Raw genomic sequence first — 8550 nt, 5'->3', positions numbered from 1 at the left:
TTTGTACTATTCATTGCCGTGAGTAGAGTGCACCCGCGCTCTTAGATGAGTGCCCCCGCGGTGTACTATTCATCATTTTTCATTTTGAGGGCCGTGGCATGACCGCACCCGCGGCAGTGCAAGGACCGCACCCGCGGTGTGCACCGCACCCGCGGTAATTGTAGCACCGCACCCGCGGTGATCGTGCATGAGAATTATTTTGGTATGCCGAGAGCATGGCGCACCCGCGGTGCTTGTGTGACCGCACCCGCGGTGTAAGTATGGGCGAGTTTTTAAGTCACTTTTTGGGAGTTGTTGGCCATACCTTATCCTATTCCTTCTCTTCTTCACCGATTTTCTCTCCATTGGCAAGGGTTTTCATCCATTTCTTTTGCTTCCTACCTTTGATTCTTGGCTTTGTTTGGATTTCCGACTTGAGATCATCGTTCTCCGTGGTATAAGGAAGCTTAGGTAAGTTTTTGGTGCGATTCTAACGAGGTTTTGAGTTAAGGGTTATTTTGGATTTGATGTTTGAGTTGTTTAATGGATTATTTGGCTTGTACTTGTGGATATAGAGTTGATATTGGTGTTATTTTTGGATTATTGTTGTAGGTGGTGTACCAAGAGCTTATTTGAGGTGTTCTATTGGTAGTAAGTGGAATTTCATCCTTTTTGCTCACATGATATTATATGTATTGTGTTTTAAAGATTTCAAAGTGTTATTCCCTTCCATTGATCCATTGTTATGTATTGATTTCATTGATTATCTATTGGAGGCATTGATGTCTCACCATTGTTATAAAGGGAATACAAGAAATATTATGAGATTGCGAAACGACGGCCTTAAATGCTATTGAGAATTCAAATGTTTTATTGGATTGATTTATCATAGCCATGGCATTGCATGCAATTAGATGATCATCGACCATAGGCTTTTATCCCCTCACAGTTATCGATTTATATCGATGGGATATTGGCAACCACAGTTACAGATACTATTGATATCAATCCAACCATAGAAAAGAGAAATACCATCGTTTTGCTATCTATTGCCATTGCTATTGCTATAGTTATTGCTACGTTATTCATGTTTCAGAGTCGATGGTATTTATGATTTAAAAGCCATGTTTTACAGTGTATACTATGTATCATTGCTATGTAAGAGTTCCACTTGCTGAGATTTATTCTCATTTCAGTTATTTTCATGTGATGCAGATAAGAGCGACGGACCGGGACGTTGACTGTGGATGGGGGTCATATGCATACGAAGATTGGAAGGATGATTATTTTGTACCACTTTGTAACATGATCACACTAATGATATTTTGTATTTTGTTATGTCATTGGAATGATCATGTTGTTATTTTGTAAACACTTTTATAAAAATGTATTTTGAAACTCCTTCTATGTTTGAAAGAAAATTTTAAATTCCGCTGTATTTTAATTGTATCGGGTCAGGGTGTCACACTCCGATTCGAGAGATAGACTTCAGCATAGAATTGATGCCAGGAACCGTCCCGATTTCGAGAGCTCCATACCGGATGGCACCAATCGAATTGAAAGAATTGAAGGAACAGTTGGAGGATTTACTGGCCAAGGGATATATCAGACCGAGTGTATCTCCTTGGGGTGCTCCAGTACTGTTCGTGAGAAAGAAAGATGGGTCGATGAGACTTTGTATCGACTACCGGCAACTGAACAAGACAACAGTAAAGAATAAATATCCCTTGCCTCGTATTGATGATCTGTTTGATCAGTTGCAGGGTTCATCTGTGTATTCCAAGATCGATTTGAGATCTGGATACCATCAACTGAGAGTCAGGGATTCTGATATCTCAAAGACAGCATTCAGAACCAGGTATGGACACTATGAATTTATTGTCATGCCATTTGGTTTGACGAATGCACCGGCGGTATTTATGGGATTGATGAACCGCGTCTTTCAGAAATACTTGGATGATTTTGTTATCATATTCATTGATGATATATTGATTTATTCGAAGAATATGATTGAGCATGCTAATCATCTGAGGACTGTGTTGAGAATTTTGAGGGCAGAGAAGCTGTATGCTAAATTGTCGAAATGCGAGTTTTGGTTGAAACAGGTGATATTTCTGTGTCACATTATATCGGGAGACGGTATATCAGTTGATCCCAGTAAGGTTGAAGCCGTGATTTCTTGACCAAGACCTACATCTGTGCCAGAAATTCGTAGCTTTATGGGTTTGGCAGGATATTATCGCCGATTCATTAAGGATTTATCGAGTATTGCCAAGCCTATTACACAGTTAACTCAGAAGAATGCTTCGTTTAATTGGTCTGAAGACTGTGAGACCAGTTTTCTTGAACTGAAAAAGAGACTGACCAGTGCTCCTGTGTTGACGATTCCTTCAGGCACTGGTGGATTTGTTGTTTATTGTGATGCATCTCACCGAGGATTGGGTTGTGTTTTAATGCAGCGAGGGCATGTCATTGCCTATGCCTCTAGACAATTGAAACCACATGAGATTCGTTACCCAATTCACGATCTTGAATTGGTAGCCATTGTCTTTGCTTTAAAGATATGGCGACATTACCTGTACGGTGAGAAATTTGAGATATATTCTGATCATAAAAGCTTGAAATACCTGTTTACGCAATCAGAGCTTAATATGAGACAGCGGAGATGGCTGGATTTACTGAAAGACTTTGATTGTGAAATCAAATATTATCCAGGGAAGTCCAATGCAGCAGCAGATGCGCTGAGTCGAAAGGTATGTGCACTATCCTTATCGACGATAGGTGTCTCAAATTTGATTGAAGACTGCTGTTTGTCTGGATTAATATTTGAGACAGATCGTCAACCTCTGAGATTGTGTGCTGTTCGAGCTGAACCAGAGCTGCTTTTGAAAATTAAAACAGCTCAGAAAGTTGATCAGAATGTACAGAATTCGATTGCGATGGTTAGAGCTGGACATCGATCGGAATACCAAGTTCAAAATGGTATTTTGTATGTGAATAATCGTCTTGTTGTGTCGAATGTTTCGGATTTGAAACAGCGAATATTGACAGAAGCGCACAACAGCCGATTTAGCATTCATCCTGGTGGCAGGAAAATGTATAATGATTTAAAGACACAGTATTGGTGGAAACAAATGAAATCCGATGTGACTGAATTTGTAGCCAAGTGTCTGAATTGCCAACAGGTGAAGGCTGAAAGAAAGAAATCAGGAGGATTATTACAGAGTTTGTCCATTCTTGAATGGAAATGGGATCACATTTCCATGGATTTTGTGACACAGTTACCGAGATCCTCCCGAGGTTGTGATGCGATTTGGGTGGTGATTGATCGATTGACCAAATCTGCATGTTTTATTCCATACAAGATGACATATAGATATGATCAGATGGCTGATATCTATGTCCGAGAAGTGATTAGATTGCATGGAGTGCCGAAGTCGATCGTTTCAGACCGTGATCCTCGGTTTACTTCGCACTTCTGGCAGAGCCTGCAACAAGCTCTTGGTACGAAGTTACATCTTAGTACTGCATATCATCCACAGACTGACAGACAGTCAGAGCGTACGATACAGACACTGGAAGATATGCTGAGAGCTGTAGTGCTTGATTTTAGCACTGGCTGGCAAGATGCATTGCCTCTTTGCGAGTTTTCGTACAACAACAGCTATCAGACGAGTATTGAGATGGCCCCATTTGAGGAGTTGTACGGAAAGAAATGCAGATCCCCTCTTTACTGGGATGATATCTCTGAAGTTCCTGAGACTGGACCTGATATGATCAGAGATATGACTGAGAAAGTAAAGCTGATTCAGAAGAAAATGAAGGCAGCTCAGGACAGACAAGCCAAATATGCCAACCTCAGACGACGACCGTTGGTATTTGAGGCCGGAGACCGAGTATTCCTGAAGATTTCACCTTTCAGAGGCGTTGTCAGATTTGGCAAGAAAGGGAAGTTGTCTCCACGATACGTCGGTCCATATGAGATCCTTGAGAAGGTAGGAGATCGTGCCTATCGACTTGCCTTACCGCCTTCATTATCTGGAATACATGATGTCTTTCATGTATCTATGCTGCGGAAATATCTCCCCGATGATTCACACGTGATTCAACCAGACGAGACCGAGCTGGATGAGACATTGAGTTATGTCGAGAAACCGATCCGGATTATCGATCGTAAAGAAAAACAGCTCAGAACAAAGAATATTCCATTAGTGAAAGTTCAATGGACTCGTCATGGTGCTGAAGAAGCCACGTGGGAGACTGAATCTGACATGAGACAGGAATTCCCAGCATTGTTTCACTGATGTAAATATGTACTCGATTGTAATTACATTTCTTCTTAATGATATGATTTGATTGCTTGTGATTTCGAGGACGAAATCGTATCTTAGAGGGGGAGAAATGTAATGCCCGGAAACTTATTCCTAATAATCGGTAATTATTGATTTATAATTTGATATGATTACAAGGAGATTAATCGGGACACGAAATGAGATTTTACGCGACGGGTGTAATGCTTGGACAGAACTAGTGGCGCCCGAGCGGTAGAAAATGACCGCTCGAGCGCCAAGGTTCAAAAAGTTATTGTTCGGGCAGAGAAGGTGGCGCCCGGGCGGTAGTTTTTGACCGCCCGAGCGCCAAGAATGTTGGTGCGAGACAGAACCTCCCGCGCCCGGGCGGTAGGTTTTAACCGCCCGAGCGCCGAGCTCGCGCCCGAGCGGTAGATTGCCACGGGCAAATGTAATGCCCGGAAACTTAATCCTAATAATCGGTAATTATTGATTTATAATTTGATATGATTACAAGGAGATTAATCGGGACACGAAATGAGATTTTACGCGACGGGTGTAATGCTTGGACAGAACTAGTGGCGCCCGAGCGGTAGAAAATGACCGCTCGAGCGCCAAGGTTCAAAAAGGTATTGTTCGGGCAGAGAAGGTGGCGCCCGGGCGGTAGTTTTTGACCGCCCGAGCGCCAAGAATGTTGGTGCGAGAAAGAACCTCCCGCGCCCGGGCGGTAGGTTTTAACCGCCCGAGCGCCGAGCTCGCGCCCGAGCGGTAGATTGCCACCGCCCGAGCGCGAGACGTGTAATATGAGAATTAAGCCACTTGGCTTGAGGCATGCGCGAGGTGTATATATATATATATATACATGCAAGACATTTCCTCAGAATCAGAATCGAGAGAAGAGAGTCGAGGAAAGTTGTTGAAAATCCTTACGCCTTTTCTGAGAAATCCGTCCGTCTGATTTTGAATCCGACTTCGGTACCGAGTTCCTAGCGACGTAGGCTACACTTTGACACAGACTGTGAGTTCAGGACTTCGACTGAGCCAGAAACCGACGAAAGAAAGGTATAAGTCAATGTGGTATTGGGAGATGGACTTGAGTCGGTTTAGACTTGGGTTTCCCTAAATCACATACTTTATTTTATTGCATGGATATTTGCATTACATTGATTAATGTACTTGTTCTCTTGAATTTAGATGACAGGTATTAGACGAGTTATCTTGTGACAGAAGTGCCGGGTAGTGGTGGTATCGCCACGACACATTGCACGATGTCTCAAGATAGGATGCTAGCGATAGAGCTATAGTCCTTGACGGTTAGGTCAGGACACTGGATGTTTGGTTATATCGAGTAATGGAATATATTACGGAATTTGATATAGGAACACCATATTTGGTTATATCGAGTAAAGAGTATTGGAATTCTTCTATTACGGAATTCGATATAGGAATACCAGGGCACTAGTTATATCGAGTAATAGAGATTATGGTTCCATCCTTTACGGAATTCGATATAGGAATACCACATCTGGAAACCGGGATCCCTAGACTAGGATTGAGTCTAGTCTGAATTATGATTGATGTCGACAGTCTGATTTGATATTGTTTATGTTTCAGATTTTGATACATATTCATGTTACCTGATTACATGCTTTATATTGTTTATATGATTGCATGTTTCATTGATTTATACTGGGGATTATATTCTCACCGGTATATCTGGCTGTTGTCTTGTCTGTATGTGTACTTGACAACAGATGGGACAGGTCCAGGGTCGAGGAGATGAAGAGCTAGATCGTGATTAGAGTGGTGGCACCGGACTTGGACTAGATGTAGGGTTAAACACTTGACTTTAGTTTTTAAACCCTAGTTTGTATAAATGTTGAAATACAGGATTTGTATTTTATATACTGATATGTATATATGTTGTATGTCACTACGTTCCGCATTTTAAAAAAATTTTAGACCCTGTTTTATTATTGATTAATTAGTCCCAATGATGATTAAGAACCTGATTAGCGTCCGGGTCCCCACATGCCATCTCTGTCGGTGCTAATCGGTACGGTGTTTTTGATATCGGAGTCGTACCTGGCATAAGCTCAATAGAAAACTCAACCTCTCGCTCGGGTGGCATACCAGAGACGTCCTCAGGAAAAATGCCTAGAAAATCTCTAACAATAGGAATATCTAAGGCCGACTGACTGGGCGCCTCAGGGACAGATACAAAGGTCGCTAGAAACGCCCGACACCCTCTATGCATTAGCTTCCTAGCCTGGACATAAGGAATAACGTGCGGTAGAGGAAGTACCTGTTTGGCTCGAATAAGAACTGCGCAATTCCAGGCGGTCGGACTAGAACAGATCTCCGCTGGAAGTCGTTCGAAACTCTGTTCAGCAATAGCCAATCCATCCCTAGAATGATGTCAAACTCTGGCATCGGCAGTACGATAAGATCCGCATAAACAAGATTGCCATGGAGCTCAAGATCTATGTCTCGGATCACATTGGTAGCTGCCTTCTCCTCACCGGAAGGCAATACTACTGAATAGGCTACATCTAGCCCAACGGTCTTGACCTTGAGGAAATTAGCAAAGACCTCCGAAATAAATGAGTGAGTGGCCCCTGAATCTATCAAGGCCTTCGTAGAGGAACCAGATATAAATATTTTTCCTGAAAGATCGGAACTCCAAGTTGAACCCAATAGTTACAAGAACTAAACTTATAGACATGCAAAGATCAAAGTTCTTCTAACTTAAATTTCCAAGATAATATTGAGTAGAGCATGCAATCCTACTGCAATTCTATGTTCAAAAATCTTAACCAAAAGCACTAAATCCCAAATGTAAACTTAAAGCTTAAAGGTACATGTCATAAGAATGGTCTCCGGGTTCGTCTCAATGGCATGGAGAGAAAAAACTCTGCCTTGGGTAGGCAGATTCCTCCGAGGGCACTGCAGAAGTAAGTGGTCTGGACTACCACACTTATAACACTTCCCTGAACCAAACATACATGCTCCAGGATGGCGACGTGAGCACTTAGGGCAAACTGGGTGCTCAAAAGTCCTCGGGGCTGGGCGTCCCCGCTGCTGCTGCCGACCTCTGTTTCTAGGCGGGCCGTGAAAAAGCCTCTTGTTCTGATGCTGCTGCTGAGGAGGAGGGCGGTGCGGTACCTAGATTGGGCGCTTGCCTTGGCGGTCTCTCTCGATATCACGCTGATCCTGCTATGCGGCTAGAGCTTTGGATACAACGACCTCATAAGTATTAGGGTCAGACAACCTAACATCACCGCGCAAGATCGGCCGTAGACCCACCAGGAAATGCATTAACTTGGCTTTAGCATCATTTGTGATCAGGGGTACAAAATGACAACCCCTCTCAAACTTACAGATGAACTCCGTAACAGTCAGATCTCCCTGCCTCAGGCTCATGAATTCTATAGTCAGTGAAATATTTGGAGTAGAATACCTCCGTGAAGCGTGTCCAGCTCAGCGTAGCCAAGTTCAGGGCTACCGACGCTCTTTCCCACCATAAGCGAGCAAATCCTCCGAATAAGTAGGTGGCACATCGGACTCTATCTGCATCTTCTAGGTGCACGTGACTGCTAGCTGCTGTTAGGTCACGTCCAATGGTCTTAAGACGGCTGAGCCATGGACCTAAATAGGCTGCACGAGTGTTGGTTCAAAGAGCAAGGGGATGGACGCAAGGGCATGGTCATTTATGGCATGAAGGTGATGAGTTGAGTGGTTGCGGCTCCTAGGGTTGTTAGGTCCTTTCCAGAAGCTTACCAAGGGTTCGGTTAGGGTCCTGAGAGGGTGGGCGAGGGTCTAGACTGTTAGAGTAGGTGCACGTCTTGCCAAGTGTTGGCCGAGTGTTCACAATGAAACTCTATGTATAAACAGTCTATATTTTAATAATATTTGAAATTATTATTTTGGCACTTCTTTATCTGTATACCCATGTTAGTTGCATAGATAAAGCCCTTGAATTTACAAATAGTAGAAAGAATATGAGATACTCATATGATGAGTATCATGAAACTCATATTTGGAATACTGTATATTCTAAACAGTTCCTAGTCGATTCAGCCGCCGCTAAGAAGGATATAGGCCTCTCGAGTTCGAGACTAGTATCTGCGATGTGAGTACCATGTTTCATTGGTAGGGGACATTGTGATGTCCGAACATACAGATAGGTGCTCCTTGTAGAGTGCACTGAACAACCCTCCATAAAGGACTTTCCAAGTGGTTCTCACTTATCGAGTGGAAACGTCCTAGTTTATGGTTGTAC

This window comes from Primulina eburnea, chromosome 12, assembly GCF_022965805.1.
Source record: "Primulina eburnea isolate SZY01 chromosome 12, ASM2296580v1, whole genome shotgun sequence".
NCBI classification, from domain to species: domain Eukaryota; kingdom Viridiplantae; phylum Streptophyta; class Magnoliopsida; order Lamiales; family Gesneriaceae; genus Primulina; species Primulina eburnea.
This window is presented reverse-complemented; position numbering follows the sequence as displayed.